Below are 12,311 nucleotides of genomic sequence, written 5' to 3'. Positions count from 1 at the left end.
GAGTACCAAAATTCCAGGAAAGCTCAGTATTTAAAAACAGGCAAACATTTTCTTTTCCCTAGTTGTCCTTTCTGGGAGCAAACACCACTTTGTGGTACAACTAACTAATGGTCAACCATACTACAATACTGTATGTAGCTTCTGAGTTGAGTATGCTTTTCAAATCTTGGTGTAAGGAATGAACTGGAAGGCACCCACCACAAAACTTTAAAATAAAATAAAAACATTAGAATGCATGATATTTACTTGGAAAACAAAGAGGAGCAAGTATGTACAACCCAAACTTTCTATCATTAAGCATCGTTAGGCTTAAGCATAAGTGCTTATACAATACATACTTGCATAACCTAAAGTAATACACCTATCTATGGCCAAGGAAGAAAAAAATACTTCTTTCTTGACAGAAGTTTTGACTTCATCCTTTTGAGTCTCATACTGTGATGCGGAGATTCCCTTTCATTTGTACACACAAATTGCCTCCCTTTTTCCTCATTTACCAGCTCAAATGCGTACTGGTCTGCGCGGATAATGTTTGATGTGCAGAATGGTTTGGTATATAATTTCAAAGCATTCAATGTGTAAGACAAATGCTCCATATCCTGTCTCATTTGAAATTTACAGGCACTTGGAATGATTGAGAATCTTCACCATTTTTAGGCATTTTGTTTGAACTCACAAGGGGCAAGCAGTCTGTCAAGCCCTACCCCCGCCCCCAGTTACACTGCATTGGCTGCAGAGTGTGCCTGGCTAATGTATGAGTGTCATTAATCTGAAAGGGGCTGCTTTACTCGCATATTGAGGATGGGAGACCCGATTGATGAGAGTTCCCATCCCTATACACACGGAAACTGCTTAACATCAATTACACATTAGCTGGGGCTCACACAGTTCACTACCGCTTGTTCTTTTGCATGTTAAATGTGAATTCCTGAAGAGGAGTCATGCTGCAAACTTAGGAACTCTGGAGGAGTAGCGCTGTTAAGCCTGTTGCAACAGGTAATCTCATGCCACTATAAACTTAAGATGCTAAGCAACTTTGTTTCCCAAAAGCGATAATGTTAGGATTCCTATTTCCTAAAGTTTCTTTTTCATCCAAGTGCTCTCCTTTTGTGTGGTAGTTAAAAAGCATGCATTGAGTTTATTTGTTCACATCACTAATCAATTTACATGCCCTTGTCCTCTGATATTTCTTCACTTTTATTTTAGATAGATAGGATTTTTAAATCCTGCCGCTTTTGAACCTAAAATGCATTACTAATGGTTTCACATTCATATGATGTCATCTAAATATTATTTCAGCTGTAATTTGCATGGGAGTTGAATGTATCTGTGTAGGTGTCCTGACACCAGAACTACTTGATATCCATGTGGATGCATGCATGTGTCACAGGAAGAGATTCATTACTACAAAATACTGTGCATTTTATAGTAATCTGTGGTGGAGCTCATTGTGAATCGGTTTTACATCTATGTTAACAGAAGTTAAAACTAACTCTTACTGGGGGGATCCAGACACAGGTTAAAAACGCTATAAACAAGCCAGAAATTAAATTGTTACCACAAAAGGGGGGGGGGCTATATAACAATCCATATAAATTCCATTTTGCTCTCTGGTGTTGGATGTTTTTAACGCATTCAAAATGTATTATTGTGACGAATGTCCTAAGCCATGTATGGTGGGGAAGATAGTTGATGAGATTTTTCTCTAAGCTATATCCCTGTTCAGATGTTTATAAACTTGTGTTCTCAATTATGCAAGTGGGATACAGCAGGTATACACATACTAAGCCCACTACATCACATCACATCACCACGACAGGCCCATCTACATTGTAGGGCAGGCTTCCTCAACCTCGGCTCTCCAGATGTTTTGAGGCTACAATTCCCATTATCCCTGACCACTGGTCCTGCTAGCTAGCGATCATGGGGGTTGTAGGCCAAAAAAACATGGAGGGCTGAGGTTGAGGAAGCCTGTGGTAGGGTGAAAGTTTGTAGTGGGAGCTGGTGGTCCTCCTGTGATTTAGAACCTAGATACTAAATCAAGTGGGGAATCTGCACGATTGCATAAATTCAGCCTCAACATGTGGAGTACTATGGGACTTTCAGGAATGGGATGGAGGAATAGAATTATTTAGCACGTCCCCACTCACCTAGTGGAGAACAAGCAAGTTTAAATACCTGAACAGGGCTTCTGTTGTGTGGTGTTTCCTGTGACTATGGAGACAATAGTCATGGTTGCTCAGCAATTTGCTTCTAATCACTTCCCTGTAAGGTGGTAGTTTATTTCTGAAAAGACAGGTTTGAACTGGCTAGTGTTCTCCCCAAGGTGAGCAGAGTTGTATCTAAAAACCTTTCTAGTTTTCATTATTTTGTCATCTTTAACTCATAATTTTTTGCCATCTTGCTCTCTGCTTGGACAGCTTTGGGATAAAATGTTTCGATCAAAGTGTTTATCACTAACTGACTTTATACTTGGTATAGTCAAATTGTTTTTGTTTTGTTTTTTAGTTCCTTAGTCTTCAGATTTAAAATAACAATCTGTCATAAAGATCATTGGGAGAGATCAATTTTCTTAAATTCTTGTCTCAGTATGTTGAACAGCAGGAACAGTTCCCTTTGGCTAGAACGTTATAGATCCTAGTGCTTAAAAAAAAATACTCCTTTCTCAATTTGATTCTCTGAAGGTTGTTTGATACCAGTTCACAGTAGTATGCAGGAAACTCATACTTATTTTGAGGCCAATCCATAGGAAACTAAATGTAACACTGAAGCAGATTATTACCCCTGTTGCCTTACAAACCAACCAACTAACCCCCCCGCCACCGCCATTGCACAGAAAAACTTCCAAAATAGAAAAATTAGCTTCAGTGCCCTTTCTGACAAACCTTGGAGGTATTGGTTTTGCAAAATAAAAAAATTATAACCTGCTGAAAGAAACAACTTCCCATTTTTGGTGATGGGTCTGGAGTGGAGAGAAATTAACTGTGGCCACTCCTTTGTTTTCTTGCTCCCTCTGCTTGACTACAATAAGTTTAGAGAAGCTAATGTACCACTTTCTGGCTGTACTGCAGGTTTTAGCACCTGCTGCAGAGTGCTGAAAATGTATTACTTCCTGACTACTTAGTTTAAAATAGCATGCATTCAGAAAAGGATGAAGGCTTTGTAGTGCCTGTACCCTACACCACCTGGCTGATGATCAGCATTCACCGGTCTCCACAGTCCTCCCTTGGTGCCGTTTTATCCTTCACAAAATGTATTAGTGGATTAGAGACAACCATTAGAGTGAGCTGTTGAGTGGTGGTTTGCTGTTGCATATTTGCAGTCCATATATCATTGTAGTGTAAGCCTCGGAAGTGGAGCCTGTTACATTAGGTAACTATTTTTACACCGGCAGCTCTGTTTCAGAAAATGTGTAACTGCTGTTTAGCCTGGGATGAAAGGTGAGGCAACATCTCTGTTGTTGGTTAGGACAGAGGGGGTCTTGTCTCTTAAGCCTTTTAATATGTAAGAAGCTTAACTTGAAGGGTCCATCAAACTACATTTAAAATAAAAGAAAAAAGAAAATGGAAAAAGGTATAGCTCAATTTACTTGATGAGTGTTCACCTCTGCTCATAAAGACACACCTTTTTACCCTGGCTTTTGACACTTGAGACGTATGTTTTTAGATGTAACGTGATGTAAGCTGTTTTAAACTTTTTTACGCTGTGTTTAAAGTGTTATAACCCACACTGGGAACTTAGGATGAAGGGTGGGTGATTGAGAATAATGTGCCTATTGTTTGTCACAGACACAATTTGTTTGTGCATGTTTGTGTAATGCTTGGAAGAACCCGCTGGGAAGAAAAGTAATGTTATGGGCAAGTAGAGGTTGCTACGTGAGGAAGACTCACTAAATAAGATCAGAAACAGCCTGTGCTGTTGTGCATTTGTTTGTATCTATTATAGAAGCATAGCGTTCATCTGAGAATCATCTATGTCCCATGTAGGGATCGAACTTCAGCCTTAGCATTATCAGCACCACATTCTAACCATCCACTTGAATTAGGAAATAATAAAAGGGTTAGGTTACATGATTTGTTGAACATGTCTGCTGTTACCACTTTCATATCCCGTTCCACAAACAGTTTAACATTTAAAGTACTTCACCTCTAAACGAAGAGTTTTAAAACAGTTGAAATATTTTACACTACCACCAATCAAAGTCTGAACACATTGGTTTAGCATGCATTGGTAACCTACAATAAGGCCCAAGTCATGTGGTCATCCCTAGCATGTAGGATTTTTTAAAAATCAAACTACAGACTGGTCTCTGATCCAGAGTGAGAGCACAGCATGGGTGGAAAGGGCCTTTAACTCTTCCCCCCCCCACCCACCAAATGCGATCCTGTTTCAAATCAACAGACCCAGTCGTGCGACTTCAGAGAGCTCCCCAATCCATTTGATCATCACAACCCTGCGAGGTGGTTGCTGGGTAGCTATTGATAGCCGCCTCCTACTTGCTCACATTCTAGCAGGTCCCATTAAATGTACTGAGCAATTCGGATTACACTTTGATCATCTGATTCATACTCCGGATACTTCTTTTTGGGCCCTATTTGATTCTTTATTCTGATTTTATATAATATGGACTCTTTTGACTGCCATTGAGACTTGTATAAAACAATTGTTGTGTACTGGTATTTTATGTACCTTTATACTATATTACTGCATATTTGAAACTACATTATCTTTGCACTTAAACGTTGTGTTTAAATTTACTATTTTAAAACTGTCGCACTTATACGTTGTGTTTAAATTTACTATTAGTTTAAAACTGTTATTCTTAGCAGAATATACACGTTTTTCTTTTCAACTCTCGAGTAGGAATTATTCCTTGGATTGAAACTCTTGGCCAGAGCTCTTGGTATATCCTTTTTAGGGTAGCTATTGATAGCCGCCTCCTACTTGCTCACATTCTAGCAGGTCCCATTAAATGTACTGAGCAATTCGGATTACACTTTGATCACTTTTGGTGTGGTGTCCATCTCCGATTCCTTCTACACACAATGGTCCCTTTCACAAAACTATAACTGCTTCGGCAGAGGCAGCAGCCTGTAAGCCTGCAGTGTAAGAGGCTGAATGTGGGAGTAGGGAGTTGATGCAGCTATTTTATTTTATTAATCCAAATAGGGTAAGTAGTGGTATTGATGAAAAACTAATAAAGATGTTTAAACCAAATCACTGCTAAATGTGCCTGCATGTACAGGCTTTCACGTTCTATGGAAGCCTTTTCATACAGCTTTTAAAACTGTTCAAGCCATAGGTAAGCAAACTAAGGCCCAGAGGCTGGATCAGGCCCAAGCGCCTTCTAAATCTGGCCTGCGGACAGTCCGGGAGTTAGCGTGTTTTTACATGAGTAGAATGTGTCCTTTTATTAAAAATGCATCTCTGGGTTATCTGTGGGGCATAGGAATTCATCCATTCCCCCCCAATATATATATATATATCCGGCCCCCCCTAAGGTCTGAGAGACAGTGGACCGGCCCCCTGCTGAAAGTTTGCTGACCCTGGTTTAAGCCTTTTGAGCTGTAAATGTTTACGTGTAACTGTATAACCAGCTTATAGTGTAGACTTCTATTCTCAGACACAGCCTTAGGTGGCAGTATTTCTTAACAGTCAGCACTTTAGCTGCTGCAGTAAGGAAGGGGGGGAGTACTTCTTCTTAGTGATGTGTTGGCAAACATCATTTGCCACTCCCCTAGGGAGCAGGTTGGGGGACGCAGGTGGCGCTGTGGGTTAAAGCCTCAGCGCCTAGGACTTGCCGATCGAAAGGTCGCGGTTCGAATCCCTGCGGCGGGGTGCGCTCCCGCTGCTTGGTCCCAGCGCCTGCCAACCTAGCAGTTCGAAAGCACCTCCGGGTGCAAGTAGATAAATAGAGACCGCTTACCAGCGGGAAGGTAAACGGCGTTTCCGTGTGCGGCTCTGGCTCGCCAGAGCAGCGATGTCGCGCTGGCCACGTGACCCGGAAGTGTCTCCGGACAGCGCTGGCCCCTGGCCTCTTAAGTGAGATGGGCGCACAACCCCAGAGTCTGTCAAGACTGGCCCGTACGGGCAGGGGTACCTTTACTAGGGAGCAGGTTAAAGGAGAGGGATAAGGGCTCTCCAAAGCACCCTGGGGTACATCCCAGTTACATTATAAATGTGCCTGTAATTGCCTTAAGAAGTGTACATCAATGGAGCTGAAATACAACTTTGAAACTGGTACTAGCTTCCTGAATGCAAAGGGAGCAGCACTGGCTAATCTACACTGAAAAGTCTGGTGTGTCTTAAGAACATGGGAAGCCATACCAAGTCAGTACACTGGTCATTCTAGCTTAATATTGTATGCATTAACCAGCAGTGGCTCTCCAGCATTTAATGGGTTTTCTGGGATCCTTTTGCATGCCAAGTTTTAGATCTGCAGATTTTTTAATGCTGTTTTTAATGTATGTGTTATTTATTGTTGTGAGTTGCTTGGGTTACTTTTGTTTAATATGTTTAACCCTTCTTTAGAATAAGTGAAATTCAAATGTTAGTGCTATGTTATTTGTGCTGTTTGATCTTAATCCAAGAACATTGCTGCAGAAAATTCAGGCAAAAGGGGTATTTTTGTTAGATGGAAAAAAAGGAGAGGGGTAGAAATAACAGTTGATTGTCCTTCGGCAGAAGAAGAATCAAGTCTTCTAAGAACTCCCCAGAAGGGTTTTCAGCTCTTCCAATAAGCTAACTCTGATTCCAGCACAACAGCCATTTAATGTGGCACAGAATTTCTCAATTTTTCAAGAACAGGGACACCAACTTGCAGTTCTTCAGATATCCATGAACTTCTGTGTCAATATGGAAGTTGCTTTGTGGTTCTTCTTCTGTTGTGTTTCTTTTAACCGGTCCCCCCAGTGACCCTGAGAGGTTGACCCTTCAGTCTTATGCTTGAGTTAATAATGTGTCATATCTTGTTGATAGGAACAATTTCTAGCCAACATATTGCGTTATTTTATCCCATAGTTCTCCAGCTGCCTTGATTATATCAATTATTTTGCCTGTCTTGCTGTCTTCTCTTACACTTGTTGCTGGAAAATCCAGTACATGAAAAATGTTGATCTTTTATAGAAAACACCTGTATATGTGTGCCGTTCTGGTCACTGCACCTCATAAAGGAAAATGCCAACTGGATGTCCATGTAATTAACTTCAGGACACACAATTGAGCTTAAATTATTGGGGTTTTTTAAATAAGCTTTTTGGGTGACTAGATTAGCAAAGGTGCTACCTAGCTTAAATTTTTCACATAGCAGCACCCATTCTTCCTGTGCCATTTAACTTCATTTACCGTACCCCATCTCTGCACCACCTGTGCACTGTTAGATGAAATGCTTAGTTCACATTGGGATCTTATTCAGAATCCCTGTGCCCAAACACACAGAGTATTTCTTGGGCAGCGGAGCTGGCTCCGAAGAAAAATAGCTTGATTTTAAACACTTTCCGCAGTTCTGTTTTTTCTCTCTTTTGTGAGCTCCTGTGTGAATCGTGGCGGTGATAATACTACTACTAATAATTTATTATTTCTACCCCACCCATCTGGCTGGGTTTCCCCAGCCACACTGGGTGGCTTTCAACAGAACATTAAAAACAATAGAAGTTCAAACATTAAAAACTTCCCTAAACAGGTATATAAAGCTTATATAAAGCTTCTAGCTTTATATGATATGCATGAACAAAGCTGCTTTTCAGCAAACCATTGCTTGCATTTTGTAGCCTTGTATACCGGAGACTCTCAAGAGTCACCTAGTAGCACATGTGTAAGGCTCCTTGATAGTGTATATCAGCAATTTACAGTAACAAACCATATTTTGATCCACTCCTGGAGCAACAGAGAGCCAAGGGCAGTTTAGCACACGAGAAAGAGCAGAGCAATACATAGTGGTAATAAGGAAGAAGATAGTTCTTGGCCACAACCAAGAAGATAGTTCTTGGCCACAAGCTAAAGCATCTCACTGGCATGATTTACATACAAGCAGTTTTGAATGGATAGCTGGAAACAGGTCTTTGGGGTTTTTTGCCTTGCAGACCCACTTTAAACCCCAGACAACTCAGGCAGTAGAGCAAGAGACTTAATCTCAAGGTTGTGGATTTGAGCTCCATGTTGGGCAAAAACATTCCTGCATTACAAGGGGTTGGGCTAGATGACCCTTGTGATCCCTTCCAATTGTACGATTCTTTTCAAACCAGTACAGTATCTGAATACCACCTCTGCATACACATCCACAGAGTTTTAAATTGCAAACTATAAAAGGGCATGCAGTACTCAACCTGTAAATAAAACTCAGTACAGGCAAGCCCCTTATCAACCATTGTTATCTCTAGAAAGGCTGTGTCATATGGTACACGTTTCCTACTTGGAAAGCACTTTGCAGGGAGGGAAAGCATCTACCATGACACATGCTGATTATTGGATGCAACGATAACGTATGTGCCTTTTTTGAGTTTGTAGTCACGTTGGACTGTGGTTGGCCCTGGCTTTCCAAGCATGCGTTTACAGTGAGCATGCATACTGTCACTGAGGCATGTGGATGATTGGCACAGGTGATGATGCATCTGGAGGTTTCATTCTAAATCCTACGCAAGAAGCCTTCCAGCCCCTCGCAGGCTGCACAGAACAATAAGCCTTTTTAGTCCTGCAATTCAACAATTGATATCACTGTAGCAAGGGCAGTGGGGAAGTATGCATAGTCAACAAATAAAAAATGAAGCTGCCAATTATTTGGCTGCCTATATAGCGAGAGACCATTAGGAGGGAGCACAACAGGGTGGCCAAATACAGGCTTTGGATTCACAAGGTCCTAGCTTCAATGCCCGCTATCGCTAGTTTAAAGGAAGAGATAGCAACTGGTTACGAGGAGCTGCTGGTAGTCAAATGAGATAGTAAGAATCTAGACCAGTAGTTTTAAATCAGTGTGCTGTGACACTCTGGGGTGCCTCAAATGATGATCATGGGTGCTTCAGGCAACACTGGCCTCTGCCCCTCTTTCTTTCCCTCTCTCTGATGCACTCTTGTCTCTGCCTCCCAAAGGCTTGTGTAGCTGTTCGTTGCAGCAGGTCTGGCTACAAGCTCCCCAGATGAGTGTTGCCCCAGGTGAGTGTTGCCAGGGGATGCTTCCCAGGCCCCTGTGGGGCAGTGTGAGGGGGCACTTCTTTTGGGGGCAAGGGGGTAGCTCAGAGACTAGGGGCCACAGCTGCAACTGCCCAGAGGACTCCTAAGGGGAGGGGAAAGGAGTGGAGGAAACACTCCACAAAGCAGAGTGTTCAAAAAAGGGTGAGAAGCTGCCTGCTCTGCAGGCAAGGGGTGACGTGACTGGGCTCTTGAGTCCCACAGGGGTGCCTCAGAAAGAACATCGTTGTGTCAATGGAGCCATGGACTCAAAAAGGTTTAAAACCTCTGGTATAGACTGACAAATGATCTAACCAGTTTCCTATAGAAAAAGGAAATCAAATTGTAGTGTGGCCAAAATACAGTTGCAAAGATAATAGGTGTACTTAATTAAAAAGAGAGAGAATTGGAAATAAGGCTTAAGGAAAGCTTATGGTTCTGCGAATGATTGTTGTGTTTACATAAGAGTAAAAAGCTGTTGTGAGTGGTCCACGTAGAGCCAATGAAAAGCAGTCTCAGAGAACCTAGTTCACGAACACACACAACATAAAATAAAGCAGAACAGTTAAGCAGCTGATTAGAGTAACCAGCTTGGATTCAGTCTGTTTTGTAGCTTAGCCAGTAGGAAGGAATCTATCATACATAGTTAAATAATTCTGGCATTTCCAGGGATAGTTAAAAAATGTAAAGGTAAAGGACCCCTGACAATTAAGCCCAGTCGCAAATGACTCGGGTTGCATACACAGAATATCAAATGTTTGCACAAAGGATGGGTACCAAATTGGGCTTGAAGATTTGGCCTTTCTTCGCGCCCTAAAGGTGGGTCGGAATTATGCAGTGTGTGCGTTTGTGGAAGTTTCCACATCCAAGTCTGCTTGTTTATTGACTTGTTAAGACGATTTGTACCCAGTCCTTCCATTGCAGTACTGAGGGCAACTTACAGAAATTGATTCAAATAGAACAGCGTTAAGACAGGCAATATTGCACAGATCAGTCCACAAAAACCCCTCTCAAAATACTGTTTGTCTGGAGAAGAGACATATGAGATGATAGGATCTCCATCCACTCTGCTGAGACACCAGCTCCATCAGGATCATCCCTTAACAGTCATCAAGAAGATGTTCCACTGCGCTTCTACAGAGGAAGAAACACGGCTGGAGGATGTCCATTGGCTCCTCTCTTCAATGGTTTCCATTCCTGGTCAGGAAGGCATATGAGGCCTCTCTGCCTTACCCAGTTATGCAGCTCTGGGTTTGGTCATTGCCTGGATGGGAGCCTACCCAACCACCATATTTTGGTTGCCTTGGATTTCAGGACAGGTGGGATATAAATGGGGAAATAAAGCATCCAGCTGGCTGCTATAATTATTTTGTAAATAAGAACTAGTGCCTGAGTTTTTCCCTCTCTCCCAATCCTTGTTTTGTGATGTCTTTTAGATTGCAAGCCTGAGGGCAGGATCTATTATTGTCATTTCTAAGCTGTTTTGGAGTCTCTTTTCAGCTGAAGACCAGAGTAAAATACCATGGATATATACATATTTCAGCCTGGTGAGTAAAACCTTTGGAATAAAAAATGTTTTCAGTAGGGGACGCACAGGAGAGATGGGGTCAAATTAACCCCATGGTAGGGAGAGCCAGTCTGGTGCAATTGCAAATCCCAAATCCATGATTTAGGTTTTATTAACTGTATATAACATCCCATTAAAAGGCCCAATGATTTATAATAGTCCCTCTACAACCATTGAGCCCCAGAAGAGCCTCCCCTTCAGATCCAAATGAGCCAGTAAATTCAGATGCTAAGTACAAAATTAAGAATGTGACAAAACAATCAACAATGCTGAATATAAATCATGCATCCTCCATGTGCAGACTTTAAAACACCGCAGGGTGTGTGATCTGGAGGTTTGTATAGGGAAGTCGACAAATGTGTGCAAGAGCCCTATGCCTCTAATCCACGTTCCTGCCACGATGTTAACATAACTCTTCTCCCATTACATTTGGCAGGCCTGGGGTTGTCAATCAGCTCCTATGCAGCAGAAACAATGTCAAAATTCAGATTTAAGCCCATCTGTTCACACAGGCTGTGAACATGCCATACATTTACAGCACATTGTCTCCATTCAAAGACTCCTGTAGTTCGATTTTAAAGTCTTGCCACTAGTGCCCAAAGGTTCAAGAAATGCAAGTCCGAAATGCTCTTAGATATGTGGAACTAGCAGGGCCAATGCAAGACATTTTGCAGGCCACAGCGAAGGACAAAACCTTGACCCTCCCCAACTCCACATACAGAAAGCTGGATTGGCATTTGAATAGGGCTTCAATACTTGCTGCAGGTTAGCTCTCTCAAGGGTAGCTGGCTAGTTTAAAGGAAGCAGGACAGCACAGGTGGCATGTACAATTCTAAGAACATAAGAGTCCTGCGGAATTAAGTCAATAGCCCATTAAGTTCAGCATCCTGTTTTCACAGTAGCCGCTTGGATGTGCCTATTGGATCTGTTCTCTGTTCTCCAAGGGGAACCTCTGGGGACTCAGGAGGAACAGCAACCAAACATATCTCCATATGCCTAACGGTAGGGCCAGCCCTAGGAACGATTTCTGCCATTCTCTGGGTACCAGACTCGGCATCAGTCCCATCTTTCTGTACCTCTCCCAGAAACAACAACACGACAGGTAGCCCTGCTGCACAATCCTAAGCCAAATTTTATAGGCAGCAGGCTTTCCAAATAATGGGCCTAGTGTCCGTGCTCCAGACATTGATCCAAGTGGGGCTCGGCCTCAAAGCGGCACCTGTTATACCCAGACCAGCTGTGGCGGGTCATGTTTGTGCGTAGCGCATTGCCAGGATGCTTTTTGCACAGGTGCAACAACAGGATTGACCATCCCAGCCTGTAAAGGGTGAATACACAGCACACAAAGGAGACAGGCTTGGGGTAAGCTACTCTGTACGTTTGGTTGCATGAGGAAGCCCTGGAGAGGGAGCCATCACCTCCTTTTCTTCGGAGATGGTCACATCAGCACCATATATTCAGAGCAAACGTTAATTCATGTGGCTTCCCACAAAGAATCCTGGGAACTGTAGCTCTGAAGGGTAAACTAGAGTTTCCCGGATTCTTGCAGGGTGCGTGCACTTTACATGTACGGTGTGGATCA

At 42.4% G+C, this 12,311-nt stretch overlaps 1 long non-coding RNA gene across 1 annotated transcript; it reads left to right on the top strand.

Annotated features, from left to right (window-relative positions):
- Positions 1-5,522: 5,522 nt before the first annotated feature.
- LOC310827655 lies at positions 5,523-7,060 on the top strand. Its single transcript, XR_014556473.1, has 2 exons — positions 5,523-5,748; positions 6,117-7,060. It is a non-coding gene; the product is annotated as an uncharacterized lncRNA (long non-coding RNA).
- Positions 7,061-12,311: the final 5,251 nt, after the last annotated feature.

Source organism: Podarcis gaigeae (genome assembly GCF_964106915.1).
Source record: "Podarcis gaigeae genome assembly, chromosome: 12".
Lineage (NCBI taxonomy): Eukaryota > Metazoa > Chordata > Lepidosauria > Squamata > Lacertidae > Podarcis > Podarcis gaigeae.
This window is presented reverse-complemented; position numbering and strand designations above follow the sequence as displayed.